This window comes from Carettochelys insculpta, chromosome 2 (genome assembly GCF_033958435.1).
Source record: "Carettochelys insculpta isolate YL-2023 chromosome 2, ASM3395843v1, whole genome shotgun sequence".
Classification (NCBI taxonomy): Eukaryota; Metazoa; Chordata; order Testudines; family Carettochelyidae; genus Carettochelys; species Carettochelys insculpta.
Genome location: NC_134138.1, coordinates 174119192 through 174129843, shown reverse-complemented (window position 1 = coordinate 174129843; position 10652 = coordinate 174119192).

Below are 10652 nucleotides of genomic sequence, written 5' to 3'. Positions count from 1 at the left end.
GCACAACTTTCCTTGCAATATTGAACTCCTAACTCCAGAGGGTGCTACACAAATATAAATACTGCTTAGAAATAGCACTATGTATTCCCCTCCCATGATCTAAAATGGAATCTAACAACAGCTGTGTTTTCTCCTCATTGTAGAGAAAACTCTTCAAGGAACATTGCTCAGGGCTAAGAATTACCCACTCTCTGTTTGTGAAGGTGACTGGACAAAGGAAAGAAGAAATCATGCTGCAGTGTGCACCTGACCCTGCAGTCTGGGTCTCCTTCCTTAGCTTCCCCATTCATTTTATATATGACTCAATGAAAGGCTTTAATGTACTCAACAAACTTTTACGTTTAAACTCCCTTTTTACAGATCCATCCCTTAGGCTTCAACATTCTCTATCACATGCTATGTCAATTTGCTGCAGTTGCAGAGGTGCAGGGTCAATGGGGAGGTGTCTTGTTCTGAAAGGCCTGGGGAATTTGTACTTACCAGTGAAGCCAGTTCCGGCTTGGTCACTTTGTGGTGTACGTCTTGAGCTTGAACTTGAGTTTTACTGTGACCAAATGGTGTCCTGAACCTACATCTGCTCCTCTTCTAGCATGGACGTCCTGCATCAATCTTCTGGAAGAACTGCCGATAGAGATGTGATATGACTGATTTTCTGACTGGTTGTCCAGTGAAACCCAAGTGACCTTAGGGATCCTTTTGTGTGGAAAAACACTACCATCTATCACCAATCTGTTGAAGGAACAAAAGTCACTGAAGTGCTCTCCATTTTCATTCATGTTGCCTAAGCCTTCTTTTCCCATGGCCTGTTCTCTGCCTGTATTTATGCGTCCAATTTTTTCATTGAAGTCACCAATCAAAATCATCATATCTTTCTTTGCTTTCTGGTTCACCACACTTTGTAGTTTCTCACAGAAGTCTGTTTTACATTCCTCAGCTGCTTCATTGGTTCGTCAGCTGCTTCATTGCACAATTAGTACCTTTCACACTTTGGTGTAGAATCTGGCTGTGATGATGCGTGATGATACTGCTGTCTACTCCATTAAAGCACCTCTTGATAACATAAAGCCCACACCTTCTGTGTTCTTGTCTTGAAGAGATGAGAGTATCACCTGTTGCCAGGCGTAGCTGCCCAGATTGTGTCCTTTTTGTCTCACACAAACCCAAAACTGCAGGCTTGTACGGTGTCATTTCCACTGCAATCTGTGCTGTCTCTCCTTGATACGTGGCCCGAATATTCCACGTACCAAACTGGGTGGTTGTCCTTGGTGAGAGAAGAGTCTACTGCAGGGCAACTGCCTTTTGGCTTTCCCTTCCATGCTTCATACTCAATCCAAGTGGATTGCCAACTCCTCCCAAGACTTGTGTAGGTATAGATTTCTTTGTAGATGTTTCTGTAACTTTTTGTTTTTCACGGCTGTAGTTGTTAACCCTAAGCCAACCCCTTTTATCTTGGGGAGAGGTGATCCAAATTTGTTTGGTCTCCACCCTTTGACCTGTCCAGTTTTGGGTGACCTTTCCAGGAGCTGTAGCTCCTGCTGGTATAACTCTCCAGGTCCTTGAGATACACAAGCCACCTCACCACAACAAGGAGTGGACCATGAGTGACCAGGCCGGGAGTGAGATTCAGTATGGAGCAGCTGAAGGATTTAGAGGCAAGAGCCTGTTTCCAAGTGGATTTGTCCAACAGATATGAACTTCTGGCAAACCTCATCCCAAAAGATGCTACCGTGGAACCAATTTGGGAATGCATCAAAAGAGCCTGGAAAGGAACTGGTGATAAAACATTGGGAAAGAGGACAAGCCATCACAAAGAAAGGAACACAGCAGAAACTCTAAGAAAAGTGAAGCATCGAAAGGACAGAAAAGCAGCAATCAACAACAACTAAACAAGAGCAGCCAAGGTAGAAGCTCAGCAACTGTGTTCAGAAGCCAACAAAGAAGGTAAAAAGGCTATAAAATGGGACAAGAAGAACTGGGCGGAAAATCTTGCATAGCAAGCTGAAAAAGCTGCAGAACAGAGAAATTTGAAAAAGTTCTATAACATCACATGAAAGCTAGCTGGGTCATGGCATACAGTGGATCAGCCAGTATGGGACAAGAAGGGGCATGTGCTAACACATGCAAGTGAGCAGCTCAGTAGATGGAAGGAACACTTTGAAGAGCTACTAAACTGTCCTGCCCACATGGCACCTCCCAAGTTACCACCTGCAAATTAACAGCATCAGACCTACAAAAAGGAAATCAGAAAAACCATTACCCATCTGAAAAGTGGAAAAGCACCTGGTTCAGACAACATCCCCACAGAAGCAGTCAAGACAGGTAGTGAGACATCAGTCAACATGATGTATAATTTAATTTGGAAAACTTGGGACACTGAGGTAATCCCACAAGACTGGAAACATAACTACCTTATCAAGCTTCCAAAGAAAGGCTTCTTGAAGGAATGCAAGAACTGGAGGGGCATCACATTACTGTCTATTCCAGGAAAAGTGTTCAATCGGATTCTCGTGGAGAGAATGAAGACAGAAATCAATAAATAGCTCAGGGAACAACAGGCTGGCTTCTAAAACGAGAAATCCTGTCTTGACCAAATAGCAACTCTCAGAGTGATCATAGAGCAGTCACTCGAGTGAAACGCCGCCCTGCACGTAACCTTCATAGACTTTGAAAAAAACCTTTGACAGCATTGATAGAAACATTTTGTGGAAACTGCTGCAATACCCAGGCATCCCATCCAAAATTATTGACTTGATTCATTCAACCTGTGAACGCTTGACATGCCAAGTTGTTCACAATGAAGTCTTGACAGAATCTATCGGCATACTGTTGGGAGTGTGACAGGGGTGCCTATTGTCACCTTTCCTGTTCTTGATCACAATGAACTGGATTGTGAACAGGACAACAGATGGCCATGAATGAAGCATTCAGTGGATACTTTTCAAAAAGCTAGAGGACGTTGATTTTGCTGATGATGTCGCCCTCCTTTCACACCAACATGAAAGCATGAAAGAAAAGGTCACAACACTAGACAAAACTACCTCAGTGATGGGACTGAGCATTAACAAGGGAAAGACCAAGACAGTGAGGATCAACCAGTCCAACAGCACCACCATCGGAATGGGAGGCGATGACCTGGAAGACATGGAGCAGTTTACCTACTTGGGGAGTATTATGGGTGTAGGCGGGGAACAGATAAGGATATAAATGCCACGATAGGGAAAGCAACAGCTGTATTCAAGACTCTCTGTCCCAGGTGGAGATCACAAATAATATCTGCGAAGACGAAACTGCGGACCTTCAACACAAATGTGAAGAGTGTGCTCTTGCATGGATGTGAGACCTGGCATACCAAAAAGTCTTCAGATCACAAGCTCCAGACATTCATAAACAGATGCCTGAGTTACATCCCTCACATTAAATGGCAAGACTTAGTCACAAATGCGGAGCTTTTAAAAGAGAAGGACAAGAACCGACTGATATTGAAATCAAGAGAAGACGGTGGTGAAGCACTGAAATGCGTTGCCTAGAGAGGTGGTGGATTCTCCATCCCTAGAGGATTTTAAGTCCCAGCTTGACAAGGTCCTGGCTGGGATGACTTAGTTGGGGTTGATCCTCTTGAAGCAGGGGTCTGGGCTAGATGACCTCCTGAGGTCTCTTCCAGCCCTATGATTCTATGAAGTGGGGATGGCTCATTCACACTCTCAGATAACCATCATCCAGCATAGTCCGTCAAGCTCTCACATGGAACCCACAAGGAAAACACAAAAAAGGAGGACCTCGGATAACCTGGAGAAGATCTACTGAGACTGCAGAACAGCAACTGGGGTACTCCTGGAGCCAGCTAGAAATTTTGTCCCAAGACAGAGTGAAGTGGAGGAGACTTGTAGAGGACCTATGCTCCATGTGGAGTAAGAGGGTGAAGTAGTAGTAATAGTAGTAGTAGTAGTAGTAGTGAAACTAATTTATTGTAACACTACATAACTGAGCGGGAAGATCCTGACATGAACTGCTGGCACTCTGATTTATTTAGCCCTCTGCAGGACACAGCCCTCCTTTCAAAAAGGAGGATGGGACAGCCTCTGGTCTCTGGCGCCACACCCCAACACAGTAATGGCATATACTCCATAGCTGCGTCTACACGTGCACGCTACTTCGAAGTAGCGGCACTAACTTCGAAATAGCGCCCGTCGCGGCTACACGTGTCGGGTGCTATTTCGAAGTTAACTTCGACGTTAGGCGGCGAGACATCGAAGTCGCTAACCTCATGAGGGGATCGGCATAGCGCCCTACTTCGACGTTCAACGTCGAAGTAGGGACCGTGTAGACGATCCGCGTCCCACAACGTCGAAATTGCCGGGTCCTCCATGGCGGCCATCAGCTGGGGGGTTGAGAGATGCTCTCTCTCCAGCCCCTGCAGGGCTCTATGGTCACCGTGGGCAGCAGCCCTTAGCCCAGGGCTTCTGGCTGCTGCTGCGGCAGCTGGGGATCTATGCTGCAGGCACAGGGTCTGCAACCAGTTGTCGGCTCTGTGTATCTTGTGTTGTTTAGTGCAACTGTGTCTGGGAGGGGCCCTTTAAGGGAGCGGCTTGCTGTTGAGTCCGCCCTGTGACTCTGTCTGCAGCTGTGCCTGGCACCCTTATTTCGATGTGTGCTACTTTGGCGTGTAGACGTTCCCTCGCAGCGCCTATTTCGATGTGGTGCCGCGCAACGTCGAAGTTGAACATCGACGTTGCCAGCCCTGGAGGATGTGTAGACGTTATTCATCGAAATAAGCTACTTCGATGTTGGCTTCACGTGTAGACGTAGCCCATATAGGAGAGAGGCAAAGAATCCATATGCTGGAGGAGGCAGAGGCTAGACTGGCTGGCAGAAGGGCTGACTTCGGGGATAAGTTGAATAGTAGGGTGAGAGAGAGATGTCAGACGATCAGTCAGTTGGTAGGGTCTTAGAAGATTAGGGTCATTCCTAGCAGGTGCAGGTCCCAGGACAACGCCCATCTCCCTCCCTGCCTTTTCTATCTACTCTGCCCCCACTCCACTCTTTCCCCAGGCCCTGCCTCTGCTCCGCCTCTACCTCTCCTCTTTCTGTCCCTGTTGCCACCCCTTCCCTCTGCACCCTTCCATGAGCAACACAACCTGGAGGTTTACTGGGGAAGGGACGAGGGCTGGCACTTGCAGCAGGGGTCCTCTCCCTGCACTAACCATGGCTGTAGGAAGCAGAATGTCCTGGGTCCAGTCTGTTCCACTCTGCCAGCTCCCAGACACCTCACTTGGAGAAACAGAGCAGGATGGGACCAGGTTGCTTTGCTTTCTGATATCGTGATGCAGTGGAGATGGTGAAGTGGAGCAGACTGGTTTTTGGGTCACTCTGCCTCCCCTTGCCATGGTAAATTTGGGAGGGCCCTGGCCCCCTGCTGATGATACCAGGTGCCCTGTTACTTTCCCAGGCCACCTTGGGCCCCATGGGCCCTGCCCAAAGCACCCAGCCCAGAGCTACTGCTCAAAACAGTCCAATGCACTGGGGAGAGAGGAGGATCTGTATGGAAGACAAAAGATTAAGCGGTGGGGATGGCTGAGAGGAGAGAGGGTGTTTCTTTGGGAGCTGCTATGGCTGAGAACAAGGGGGAAATCAGAGTAAATATACTGTATCCATATATACTGTATATATCCAAAATATACTGTATCCATAACAGACCATTGGGTTCACTGATACGTGAAGAGATAGAAACGAATCAGGGAGTGGTTCTATCTGTTTTCCACTACGTTACATATTGTGTACTCAGCCAGTCAGTATGAGTGAGTGAAGAATTCTGGTTTGGTAGCATTTCACACCCACTTAGCCCAGGTGCGAAAGTCAAGACAAGGGTAAAGACAGTGGCAGATCAGGCTCAGGGATTAGACTGAGTAAGACAGTTTGAACAAATGCAACATGAGAGGAGAGCTTAGAGGAAAGTGAGGTAAAAAATGAGTGAGACAGAAGGGAAGCAATTTGGAAGGGCAGTGTGTAGGGTGACCAGATGTCCTGTCTTTAAATGGACAGTCTCTTACTTAAAGCTTCCCTGGCCGTGTCCCAACTTTTTCTTAAAAAGGAACAAATAGTCCCATATTTTCTGTCTCCCTCCCATTAGTATTGGTGGGTCCTGCTTCTGGTGACTTGAACATCTCTAACTTTCTAAGCAATTTTTAACTTATTATTCCCCCCTGTTTTTACTTCTAAACCTACCCCATTTCCACTAGCACTCACTATCTTAGGCCTCCAGTCACCACTAACCTTCTTGGGCTAAGACTGCACTGAGTCTTACATTACTGAGTTTGGCAGTAATTAACAGAGAAACTTTGGGTTTCAAATGGAAACCCCTTGTCTGCAAAACAGCTGAGCAAGGCTGGCTACCAAGGATAGATTGAGGATGTTGCTGCTGGTAGCTTCACATTCCATCTGCACTGAGCCTTACTTTGGCATATATTTGTATCCCAAAATAGAAGCCCTGTGGCCAAGCATGGTATTCATTCCCATTACCCCTCATTGTGAGAGGGATAGTGAGAAGATTGAAATAGGAACTTATTTCAAACTTCGATGCTGTATAGCTGGCACTGAGGTTGAAATAAGTTATTTTGAGATAGGGCTACAGTGTAGCCCTAGCCTTAGTGAAAAATGAAACAAAGAAGTCAAACACTTCTGGCAGTTCCAAATTTTCTGTTATTATTTCTAGGATTACCATATTTGAAATTTCAAAAAAGGGGACACCCCGAGAAGGAGTGTATAGTAAAATTCCTTTAATCCAGCACGTCCAGGACTGGAGAGGTGCTGGTTTACCAAATTTTCCAGACTATTGGACATTACCATAATGATACCCTAAGACATTCTAATTTCACTAATGTATGTGTGCTACACTATTTTGATACTGTATTATTTACCATACTACACCACATTTATTATGCTATAAATACTACTGTACTGTACTCACCAATACTGTATAGATGATCCATAAAGTGAAGTACCCATAGCAATAGATGATGTACCCATAGCAGGAGATTAGGGTGCAGCACAGCTTTTACACTTAAATACAGTAAATTGTACTATAGACACTTAAATACAATTTGTAATGCACAACTTAATTGTATTTTTTTTTTCTTTATCAGAAACTTAAACTTTATACTGTACTGTATATACTAATTGTGACTTAAATACTTAAAGAAACCTTTCACTTCTTAATGCAACAAAAATTCACTTCTTCACTGAAAAAAGGTCATGTAAAACTATGGTAGCTCCAGCTAGCGAGCGAGCCTCATGCTGGATTGATGCCAGATATGCCAGATGCTGGACCATCAGGATTTCTGAATCATCAGAGACCGGATTAAAGGAATTTTACTGTATTTGTATCAGTATTAATGTGTTACAGTATATACATTATGTTTACTCCTCACTTCCTCAGCATTTGGCTTGCAGGTTGTGGGAGGTAGCATCTGGCTTGCAGGTGCAGGGAGGCTGTTGGTCTTTTGTAGTGGCAGCCAACCCACCCCGCCACAGCTACTGAGCTTTGTGTTTTGACTGGTACACGGGGTCAAAGAGGGACTCTGGGGGATCCTATTAGCACTGCTGACTGGGACACTAAAAGCCCAGTCAGCAGCATAGCAGACTGAGGCTAAAACAGGCCTGGGGCTAAAACAGGCTCCCTACCTACCTTAGCTATGCATAGCTCCTGGAATCATCTGCAAGATCCCTAGGTGCAGGGAAGCTCTGTTCATGCACTGACCTCTCACCTGCAGGAACCACCCTCACAGAGGCCTGGCACCTGAGGGTTCAAGGCCAGCATATGTATGGAGCCTCTCTGCACCAAGGGGCTACAGGGACCTGGCAGCTGCTTCCTGGGAGATTCAATAAGAGCTTCCTGGAACCCACATTCCCAACCTTCTCCTGCACCCCAATCTCGCACCAGCCAAGAGTTCTCTCCCCCATCCAAACTCTCTCCCAAAGCCCACGCCCCCTACATATACCCCAACTCCCTGTCCCAGCCCTGACCCCACTCCTGTATCCCACACCACTCATCCCTGCCCCAGCCCAGGGCCCACACCCCCAGCTGGAGCTTTCACCCCCAGCCTAGAGCCCTCCCTACATCTTGAACACCTCATTTCTGGCACTAAGAGTGTGAGAGGAAGGCCAGGCAAGGCAGGGGTTAAACAAGGCCTGTTGGCCCAATCAGCCCCACCCCGGTTCACCTGCAGCCAGTGTCAGGCCTAGAGCGGTATAAAGGGAGGGAAGCCAGCTCAGCTTGAGGCTGACCAGCCAAGAGGCAGGAGCTGGCTCTGAGGCAGCAGGCCACAAACCAGAGCTGCTGCTGGAGGGTGCAGCCCCCACCAGGGAACCCCTCTGCTGCCAAAGGGGGAGCTAGATTCTCAGGGCTATGCCCCAAGCTTAACCCATAGACTCTCGGGTGGGGATGAAGACCTACCCAACAGGCCCTGTCCAGGGGGCCTAACCACTAGGCCACCCAGTCCCAGGTGCGAACTGCTCACAGGCACCACTGGGAACCCACACCCCCAGGTGTAGGCTTCAACCTCTGACACCTCCAGAGGCCTGCCCCAGCCTGGAGCCACTTCTTTAACACCACTGCAGAGCCCATGCCTCCAACCAGAGCCCCCACTCTCCTTCTGCAACCCAACTCCTGCCCCAGCCCAGTGAAAGTACTTAAGGGTGGAAGATTAAGCAATGGGGTGGGGTGTCCTTGCAGAAGGGCAGGGGTGGGGCAAGGCTGTTTGGTTTTAAGCAGTTAAGTAGTTGGTAACCCTCACTGAGCTGTCCCCTCCATCTTGATTGCCAGCAACAGGGAGCAGGTGTGTTGTTTTGCAGAGGGTGGCTCAGGGACCTATCCATCCCCAGGAATTAACCTGTCCCTTCCCTTCAGTTATCCATGATAGGGGCCACACCTGTCTTCCATTACAGGCTGCAGTGTTGTCTGTCCATTCCCAGCCATTAATCTCTCCTCATGATGGAACATGAAGCCACCAGTGGGAGCATGCTCAGCCCATCCTTGGCAGCCAGGCTTGCTCAGATGTTTTGCAGACGGTGTTCCCATTTTAAACTCGAGATTTCCCTGTCACATTTCTGCCAAACTCAGGGTTTCCCCTATATGCACCCCAGCTCCTTGCCTCCCTGACTGTCCCACCCATTCTGAAACACCCTTAAGTTGTCATATGGCTTTGGTCCCACTAATAACAGCAGGTGCTCAGGGCAAGCCAGCGGCAAGCCAGAAAGAAGCCTCTACTGTAATTGGTTTTGAGTAAAAAAGACTTTCAGTAAGATTTTGGCAGCTGCCATCTAGTGGACATTTGTGTATTTTTCATTTAAATTTCCTCAAATACATTCAATTTTGCCCACCAGTCCATGTAGATATAGATAGCTGTCTATTGGTGCCTTGAGAACAACAAGAAGTCCTGTGGCACCTTATAGATTAATAGATATTTTGGAGCATAAGCTTTCATAGGCAAAGACCTGCTTCATCAAGCGGGTCTTTGCTCACGAAAGCTTACGCTCCAAACTATCTGTTAGTCTATAAGGTGCCACAGGACTCCTTATTCTCAAAGATACAGACTAACATGGCTACCTCTCTGGTGTTGGTGCTACATTGTTCAAGAACTCCTCTTAAATTATAAGACCTACAACCACAAAATTTGGCATGCAGCTTCCTCTTACCCTAACTTAAACCAAGGTCAGAGTTTGGTTGTGCCTGGAAAGCAGGAAATACCTGAGCCCCTATTAAAAATAAACACTCTGCGGACAGATTTTTTTAACCTTCTTATCTTTACATATTTAGGATTTACACAGGGAGGGATGAGTCACACCTTCCCCCTGCACATGGGGAGAAGTCATTCACTCACACACACTCACACCTATTCACTTCTCTGACACGGGGAGGAGTGGGGGTGATTAATAGACCTGGTCCTCCCTGCCCAGGACTTTCCTCCCTCCAAGCATGACTGGGCCCTCAAGAGGACCTGCCTGTTCTTAGCATTTAACTTTCCTGAGGCACCATGTATGAGGGTCACACAGCATCACATGTCCCTGACTCCCCAGATTCCTGCCAGGATTCACATCAGCAAGTGGTCAGCAGCAGCCTTTCTCCCTCCTTTTTGTGGGAGGGACAGGATGGGCATTGCTTCCAGATGCAAGGGAGAAGGAGCGGGGAAGAGATACACTGGCCCTTGTCTTTGCTCCGATCCTCTTCCTCATCCCTTCCTTCTTCTCCTACCCCCCACCCACTACCATGTGGCAGAAAGCTGCTGGTCCCTTTCTCCCTGCACAAAGTCAGAAGGCAGCTAACACCTCCAGACCGCTGGCTACCGACATAACCCAGCCGCCTCTTCTCCCCTGGCCACAGCACAGGCATAAGGAGGTTCAGCCCTAAGGATGTACTGTGCACCAGAGTCCAGGAAACCGACTGCAGGGGCTTCAGTGAACCTGACCAGAGAGGTGGCTCAGCAGAGGAGGGTGCCTAGATAATGGAGCAGCCCTGCACTCTCTGGGGGCAGGTCGGAGAGTGGGGAGGAGGCATGGGGTGAAGAGAGTGATACACTCCTATCTCAGGGGCTGATGTTGATCTTGCAGGTGCAGGGTATGAACAGGCTAGAAATAACCTCCCCCATGCTACTCCACAG